The 9,440-nt window shown below is 38.3% G+C and overlaps 1 long non-coding RNA gene across 1 annotated transcript in view; it reads right to left on the reverse strand.

Moving 5' to 3' along the window:
• Positions 1 to 1,032: 1,032 nt before the first annotated feature.
• Positions 1,033 to 9,440, reverse strand: part of LOC116561439 — a 10,443-nt gene continuing 2,035 nt past the window's right edge. The window contains exon 3 of the long non-coding RNA XR_004273429.1: positions 1,033 to 1,494. This is a non-coding gene — a long non-coding RNA (uncharacterized LOC116561439). The remainder of the gene's footprint in view (positions 1,495 to 9,440) is intronic.

A 9,440-nucleotide genomic window follows, 5' to 3' on the forward strand; every position in this document is an offset into this window, starting at 1 on the left:
GGATTGTCCCTCACGTAATTTGTAATTTATTTTAGCTCATCTGCAGCAAAAGGTGTTTTTCAGTAGGAGGTGTGGAAGCGTCCCTTCAGATAAACTTTTATCCTTGCTTCTATTAAACCCAGAGCTTTTGGTCTGACCCAAAGATATTTGCATAGTTTCTTTTCAAAGACTGGTAGCCCTTTGGGTGTCTTAAATTGAAGGTCTGAGTCCTAGCCCTCAAGCCATGCCTTGTCAGGATTAAGCATTCAACTCCCAGCCCGCAGCTCCTAAGACCTAAGCCCACAGCACACCTCAGCATCAACTGCAGCTCTCCCTCCTAAGCTTCCGTTTTCTTTTTGTTTGTGAAACCCACAACTTTCCCTTGCTTGCTTCAGTATACACTTTAAAGCATTTTCTTGACACTCTTTACATTTAACATTTTTATGTGTTTGCAATAGGGAAAATCACCACATAAGGCCAGTCTATCAAATATGGTAAACTCCAAAGTTCAGCATGATATACTCATCCCAGAACACTTTGACTGAACTCAAAATTGAAGCTGGCCTCAAAATCCTTCTCAACCTAAGAATCAATTACCAATGTGTCAGAGTTGGCATGGGAAATAAAAACTTTTCCCATCCCTGTGATGCTACAGCAAAGACAGTTACTATTTTGTCTTTGGGCAATTAAGAAAGATTCATCAGCAGATCTCCATCAATTCATAGAGAGAATTCCTGATGCCCGCCCTGTGGCTATATTTCCTAAAATTAGAGGAATCTCTAAAAGAAGATGAAAATAGCAGTGTAGTGACATGCCCTGAGTGCAGCCAAGCTGCCTGCCTCCTCCCGTGAGCTTGCACTTTGTGGAAATGCAAATCTAATCCTCTCTTCAGAGTATCAATAAGGAAGATGTTTGAGTTTTGCCTTACAAGAAGTCTGCAGTTTTTAAACACTGGAGCATAAGTGATTGATGTTTTTGTGGGTTTTGTTAGTTTTTAAAGTTTTTTTCTGTCTCATCTGAATACTTTTTCTTTCTACTCCTGAATACATTTAATTTTGAATAGATAGTGGTTTATATACTGAAACATTTTATTTTAGGTTAAGAGATTATAATGCAGAAACATTTTAATATGTGTCTAATATATTTTTACCATTCCTAGTAAAATAGAGTTCTCACAATCATCCCATGAATCCTCTGTGTATATAAAGCTGATTTTTAAAAATCTGGAACAGAAATTCTACTTTTCAACATAGATAATCTCATTCTATTACTTTTAGTATATTTCCAACTCTACTTACAACTTGGGTTTTACTGAAAGTGCAAATATCATTATGAGGTAAATTACATTGAATTGGCAATAATCGACATGCAAAATAGAAACATTATTTAATGTTTTAAATGTAATTACCTCAAACTCCTTCTGTTCATGGATCGTTCAGGTTCCTTCATCTTGTAGCTGCATCTACCACTTACAGTCTTTCTTAGGGTACTGACTTAACCAAAGTACCTGAAATTCTGAAAGCAATACAAAAACCCATAGGATGAGTAGCACAGAGCTCATCTTCCCTCCTGCCATCTAGAACCCAAACAAGAGAAAAGTGAAACCACTGCCCAGACACAGAATAAAATACAAAGCTTCTCCATCCCACTCACACCACTTCACTCTCTATATACACATGCGTGTGTATATCAAAGGTAATACTATTTACAATATATCTAATAATATATAATGTTCTATATATACACATTATATTCTGTATGGATACACACACACACACATATAATTTTATAATGTCATTTGACCAACATTTAGTCCTTAGGAACATGTATCTGATTTTAACAAATAAATCAGTTATGAATTAATATTTAAATCAAGAAAATTAACTCTATCCATGATATTTCAAGGAAGCACTAATTTCATGTATGGAAAATTGTTCGTTTCATAGAAAGACACTAAAAGGCCATTTAGGAAGGTGATTGAGCTCACAGGCTTTGGTTTCAGCCACTCTGTCTAAATCTGACTTTACCACTCACAAGCTGTATAACCTTAAATAAATATTAATCTCCCTGGGTTTTCCTGCAAAATGGAGCAAATAATAATACCACTTAGAATTGTGACAAATACGATAATCTATGTAAAGCAATCAGCCATAGATCTGGAAGACAGAAACTAGGAAAGTTAGTCATCATCCTTATGACTTGAGGAGAGACACACTCTTTAACTCAACATTTTATTTTCCCCTAGGCACAAATATCATAATGCTTTTAAAGCAGTACTACTGCTTTTAAAGCAAAATCACTTACTAATTAAGAATAGCATTACTTGTGTACATTCAAAGTAAATGTCTCCTTTAACCCTTGTTTTTGGTTTTGCTTTTCTCTGTTTTATTTCTTTTTTTTTTTCCTACAAGGCTTCTCTGTGTTGCCCAAGCTGGAGTGCAGTGGTGAGATCTTGGCTCTGCCTCCCAGGCTCAAGCAATCCTCTCACCTCAGCTTCCTGAGTAACTGGGACTACAGGTATGTGCCACCACACAAAGCTATTTTTTTGTATTTTTTGGTAGAGATGGTGTTTCTAGCAAAAGAAGAAAGAAAGAAAGAGAGAGAGAGAGGGAAGGAAGGAAGGAAGGAAGGAAGGAAGGAAAGAAAGAAAGAAAGAAAGAAAGAAGGGAAAGAAAGAAAAGAAAGAAAGAAAGAAAGAAAGAAAGAAAGAAAGAAAGAAAGAAAGAAAGAAAGAAAGAAAGAAAGAAAGAAAGAAAGAAAGAAAGAAAGAGAAAGAAAGAAAGAAAGAAAGAAAGAGAGAAAGAAAGAGAAATGTATGTATTGCCATGTTGTCCAGACAGGTCTTGAACGTCTGGGCTCAAGGAATCCAACCACCTTGACCTCCAAAGTGCTGGGATTACAGGCAAGAACCACCATGTCTGGCCTAACCTTTGTATTCTAAAGGAATGTCTTTGGACCACATATTTAAAATGCTTGTTATCATGAGGTATTGGAGGTGGGTAATAATTTCTGCTCCAAAGAAACAGATAAGTGTCATTCGAATATCACTATTCCAGTTACTTGAAAAAAATAAAATTTGTGACTAGAATGTGAATATATCTGTGCTTTCATTTGGGCCATCTATATTTTATACTTTTGGTTTTGTTCATTTTTGTCTTTTCTATTTTACAGAAATGGAATTTTAAAAACTATCCATTCTGCACAACTGCTTACATTTTGTCTCACCAATACTTTATGGAAATCCCTTCAATGCAACTGGTATAACCTCATTTCATTCTCATTAATGGATACATAATATTCTATTACTGGACAACCACTTTGTCACCAGGCTTTTATTATTTTGCTCTGGGATTTTGTTTTTCTGTTTGCTACTATGAACAATTTCTCAATGTGTTTTCCAACTATCCGATCTCTGGAAACAAAAAAATTTAAAAAGGAGACTTCTTGGTCAAAGAGCATATAAATGTTAAATTTTAATAAAGGCTGCCAGCTAGTCTTCCAAAAGAATTTAAAATTATACACATTTCTATCAACAAAAAATGCTGAAAATAATTGGAAAGGCTCTAGAAGGAGCACCAAACTTGACCACTGTCATGGGGGTGGGGGGTGGGAGGGGAGAAAATTAAAATTTAAAAAAAGAATAGTTAAGCCTGTTACAGTTATTCAACTAACAAAACACAAATTATACTAAAGGTTGTAAATATGAAGACTGCACAAATACATGCCGTTCCCAGAGAAGGCAACAGTAGCTTCCCCATGTGCAATGCTGCGGGCTCGTGCACTTCTGCTGGCTTGGTGGAGGTGAGCACCGTGGCCCAGGAGGCCTCCCTCACATTGATGGGGAGCCTGGATGCTACACAGCCCAAGCATGGAAAGCCTGTGCCCTGTTGCTGCTTGGAGGAGAGATACCTGCTGATCAGAAATATTCATTTTTGATCTGATGTGAGCAAGACATTACCTCAGAAGCTACTGATACTTAGGTATTTGCAAAAAGGAAAGGAGGGAAGGGGGGAAGGAAGGAAGGAAAGAAGGAAGGAAGGAAGGAACTCAAAGAAAGGGAAAGAATAGAGATGTGCGAATGACAGCAAATTTGGTTTCAACGTACAATAAAAGTCAACTTTGAATAATTGGTTTTCTACAGCTATTCAACATCAGTGGTGTTTACATAAGAGTAGTTTCCTCCACAGTCTTTAGCAACTCATGAATCACCGACCTTATCCTCACTTAGAGACAGCTATGGGGACAAATGAAATGAACATGCCACGGGAGTGAACGGACCTGAACTCCCCTCCTGACTTGTTCAAGGACTCCCATGGGCCAAGTGCTCACAGTTCAACCTTTATCCTCACCATGAGAGCTTCTGGGAGCCAGCAGAATATCATTTCCAGGTGTGAGGGTGCTACTCACTATCTTTGCTTACCCCCAATATTCAGATATTACCAAGATCCCCATCATTATCAGACACATTTCACATGACCTGTCCTGATAAACTTGAACAGAACGTGCGTGCGTGTTGGCGAATGTTGTACATGTTGGAGATGCGTGAACCAGGCGGCGGGAAGGCCTGGGTTCCAGGCCCAGCTCTCTAAATAAACAACTCTGAAGCCTGAACAGAGCTCCTCAAACTCCCCATGGCTAACTCTCATCTCTAAAATAAACATTAAGGATATTATGGGCTACCTACCTCACAGGGTTGTTGTGAAGGGCAAAGTGAGATCACAGTCTTAAAGTGAGATGCAAGGTATTGTGTTTATTTCTAGAACTGGCAGAAATACAAAACTTACTGACTTCCCAGAATTGAGGAAGTTGCCTGAATACTGTTTCATATAACTTTTATCCCAAGGATTTAGAAGATCCCTCAAACTGTTTCTTGCTTAGCCTGAATGAGCCTGCCGATGGTCCATCTCTTCAGCTAATAAGGCATTGACATAAATCTAGGGCCACAACTTCAAGCTGTTATAAATTCCTATTCTCATCTTTACTACAGATCCCCCAAGACACTGGATCAGAATATTCAATTGTTATCACGTGAATGAGTCTTCTGCAAACCATTTCCTATTCTTATTGACTGTTCAGTAAGCTTCATGCACTTATCAGAGGATGTTTCAACACTGGAATGACACATCCCTTTCCCTGGACCATCTTGTAGCTGCTTAATGTCATTTTTCTCTATCGTGTTTTTTTGGTCTCTACTCTTAACACAATGTCCCCAAATCCTAAAAACGTCACCGAGAGGCCAGATTTGGAAGGATGCTTACAAGGGAATGCAGGAAGTTCAAATTTGGCCTGCTCTTAAGTGTATTTAGAGGAACACCGGTTCATGGTCACATTCCGTACATCTGCTTGATATATTAACTTGCATTTGGAAGTCCAAAATTTCATCTGTAACTGCTTCCTGTTTCCATTTTTCAAGGAACCACTCAGATCTCTCCACAACTGCGTGATCGGCTTGAACTGGATAAAGCTGGCCAGTAAGTCTCTCCATTTTGTGAAGATTGGAAGACGGCACTTATTCACCCTAAGCTCCTGCAAGATTCTGACCGATGGACGGGAAAGCAGATGAGTTCCAAGTGTGGCAAAGCTCCCCTTAGGGTTTTATGTCCTGGATAGGATGATTAGAACACTGAATGTGGGGCTGATTCTCACAGAGCCTTTGTCAGTAAAAATAGCTTCATAATGGTCAGGCCTGGAGCTGCTTGATGCTCTCTACGGGAATTTCAAAAGGGCATAGTTGGATGCCTGAACTTGGTGCTATTCCATGATGATTAAGAGTAAGAAGAATTAAAAATTCTAAGAAAGCTGAAAGATGACAGAGGGAGGAGGAAAGAGATAGAAAAAGGGCAGGAGGGAGAGTCAGCACATCTTAGAACTCCTTGAGGCTAGAAATTTTGATGTTTATTTGTTTGATCTGAAGGTCAGAATTACACACATCAAAGAGGTGGTGAGTGAGGCTCGGATGCAATTGGAGCAATGTTCAGTTACTTTTTAAAAGCAGTAAGTAAATGGTTAAGAGCACAGGCACTGAAGCCAGACTGCCTGAGTTTTAGTCAAACTCAGTCCCTAATTTACATGGTGACCTTAAGCAGATTACTTAAGCTCTGTGCCTCAGTTTCCTTCTCTGTAAGATGAGGATAATCAGCATGCTTATTTCCTAGAAGATTAAACTAATTAATTCATATAAAATGCTTAGAACACTGGCTGTCACACACAGAGAGAGCTATGTGCATGTTTATACCTCTTACCACAATCTCTTTAAAACCACATGAGATACCATCTTATGCCAGTCAGAATGGCTCTTGTTAAAGAGTTGAAAAATAACAGGTGTTGGTGAGGATGCTGTGAAAAGGGAATGCTTACACATTGTTGGTGGAAATGTAAATTAGTAAACCTCTAGGGAAAACAGTATGGAGATTTCTCAAAGGAATAAAAATAGAACCACCACTCAATCCAGCAGTCCCTCTACTGAGTATCTACCCAAAGGAACAGAAATCATTAAATGAAAAAGGCACCTGCACCCATATGATTATTTGTGATAGTAAAGATATAGAATCAACCTAAGTATGGAACAACAGATGATTAAATAAAATGTCATATATATACCATGGAATACTACTCAGCTGTAAAAAAGAATGAAATCACGTCTTTTGCAGCAACATAGATAGAGCTGAGGCCATTATCTTAAGTGAAATGACTCAGAAACAGAAGGTCAAAAACTACATCTTCTCACTTATAAGTAGGAACTAAAAAATGACTACACATAGACATAGAATGAGAAAACAATGAACACTGGAGACTCAGAAAGGTGGGAGGGGGTTAGGGATGAGACATGACCTAATTGACACAATGTACAATATTCAGGTGACGATTACGCTAAAAGCCAGACTTCACTATTATACAATATATTCATGTAACAAAACTGCACTTGTTTTAAATCTATAAAAACAAAATTAAAATAAAAATGTCTGCTACCCAAAGCAATTAATAGATTCAATGAAATCCCTGTCAAAATACCAATGACATTCTTCACAGAAATAGAAAAAACAATTCTAAAATTTGTATAGAACCACTAAAGACACTGAATATACAGAGCAATTTTGAGCAAAAAAGAACAAAGCTGAAGGCATCACACTACCTGACTTCAAAATATGCTACAAAGCTATAATAACCAAAACAACATGGTCCTGGCATACAAACAGACACATAGACCACTGGAAAAGAATAGAGGGCCTCAAAATAAATCCACACATCTACAGACAACTGATTTTTGACAAAGGGGCCAAGAACACACATTGGAGAAAGGACAACCTCTTCAATCAATGGTGCTGGGGAAAATGAAAATCCACATGCAGAAGAATTAAACTAGAACCTTATCTTCCGCCATACAAAAAAAAAACTTAAAATATATTAAAAACTTAAATGTAAGACCCAAAACTGTAAAACTACTAGAAGAAAACATAGAGGAATCACTACATGACATTGGTCTAGGCAAGGATTTTTTTGGATAAGACCTCAAAAGCACAGGCAACAAAAGCAAAATTAGACAGATGAGATTATATCAAAATAAGAGGCCTCCTGACAGCAAAGAAAACAATCAACAGAGTGAACAGAAACCTACAGAATGAGAGAAAATATTTGCAAACCAGACATCTGACAAGGAGTCAATAACCAAAATATACAAGGAACAAAAACAACTCAAAAGCAAAAGAATAAATAATCCATTTTAAAAACAGGGAAAAGATCTGCAGAGACATTTTTCAAAAGAAGCATACAAATGGCAAGGAGGTATATGAAAAAATGTTCACCATTGATCACCAGAGAAATGCAAACAGAGACCTCAATAAAATACTGTCTCATCCCAGTTAGAATGACTATTGACAAAAAATAGCAAGTGCTGGCAAGGATATGAAGAAAAGGGAACCCCTGCACACTGTTGGTGGGAATGCAAATTAGTACAGCCATTATGGAAAACTGTATGGAGGTTCCTCAAAAAATTAACAATAGAACTATCATATGATTCAGCAATCCCATTACTGGATACACATCCAAAGGAAATTTAATTAGTATGTGGAAGAGATGTCTACACTCCCATATTTACTGTGGCACTATTCACAATAGCAGAGATATGTAATCAACCCAAGTATTCATTACTGGATGGATGAAAGAATAAAGAAAATGTGGTATATAAGCACATGGAATACTATTTAGCCGTAAGAAAGAATAAAATCCTGTCATTTGAGACAACACGGATGAGCCCGAAGATATTATGTTCAGTGAAATAAGCCAGACACAGAACGACCAATACTGCATGATCTCACTCAGCTGTGGAATCTAAAACGTTGGTCTCATAGAAGTGAACAGAAAAGTGGTCACCAGAGGCTGGGGAAGGTGGGGGGAGTGGGAGATGGAGACAGGCTAGTACAAAGTTATAGCTAGATAAGAGAAGTAAGTTCTAGTATCGTATTGCACAGTAGGGTGACTACAGTTAACAAAAATGTACTGTACTTTTCAAAATAGCTAGAAAAGGGGATTCTGAATGTTCTTATCACAAAGAAATGATAAATGTTGAAGATAATGGATTTGCTAATTACCCTGATTTGATCATTACATAATGTAAAGGTCTATTGAAACATCACATCGTACCCTAGAAATATATACAATTATTATGTGCCACGTAAAAATAAAATAAAGCCTTGAAAAAAAAAAAGTATTGTTTGTGGCAAGGAACAGATGAATCCAAAACAAGCAGGCAGAGAAGAGGGAAGGAGGCCAGCCCTACAGCAGTGATGGGAGAGGAGTGAGGGAGGCAGTGGGGGCTGTCTCAGGCTGTGTGCAGAGGTTCAGCCGATTTATCTCAATTCACTTCACCTTGACATTTACTCAGCATTTACTTCCCACATACTGTGCTAGACACAAGTTGGGAGTCTAGGATGAAGAGGATGTGATGCCAGGCTCAGCTACAACCCTTGAACCAAATCCCAGGTCAGCCAGACTCTTCTGTCACTGCCCTGCCTGTTTCTATCTCCAGCTCTTTGCAAAGCTGGTGCCCCTTCATCTCCCACCACCCAAACCTGACTTGCCCTTTAAGGGCAATCCGCAGAGCTCCTGCCTCCTGAAACTTTTCCCAAACACATGAAGGTTCTTTAAGCCTCACTCTGTTTAGTGCTTTTGCTTCTGCTCAATCATAATAATAATGATAGTGATTATGATAGTAACTCTTAACATTTGCCAAATATTTATGACGTGCCAAGTCCTGTATTACAGTCAGTTGTGCCATCCCTCATCTCTCCATTGTCAGGGACACCAGAGCAATTATAGTCACTTGACAGGATGTGAAGGAGGGCTATAGATTATTGGAGAAAAAGGCTTATTTCTTGCTGCTCAGTCTAAGTGGACTTCTCTGTCTCCCTTCCCCCAACACACACACACACACACACACACACACACACACACACACACACACA

The sequence above is a fragment of the Sapajus apella genome, unplaced genomic scaffold, assembly GCF_009761245.1.
Source record: "Sapajus apella isolate SASKATOON/1434 unplaced genomic scaffold, GSC_monkey_1.0 scaffold29, whole genome shotgun sequence".
In the NCBI taxonomy this organism is placed as follows: Eukaryota; Metazoa; Chordata; class Mammalia; order Primates; family Cebidae; genus Sapajus; species Sapajus apella.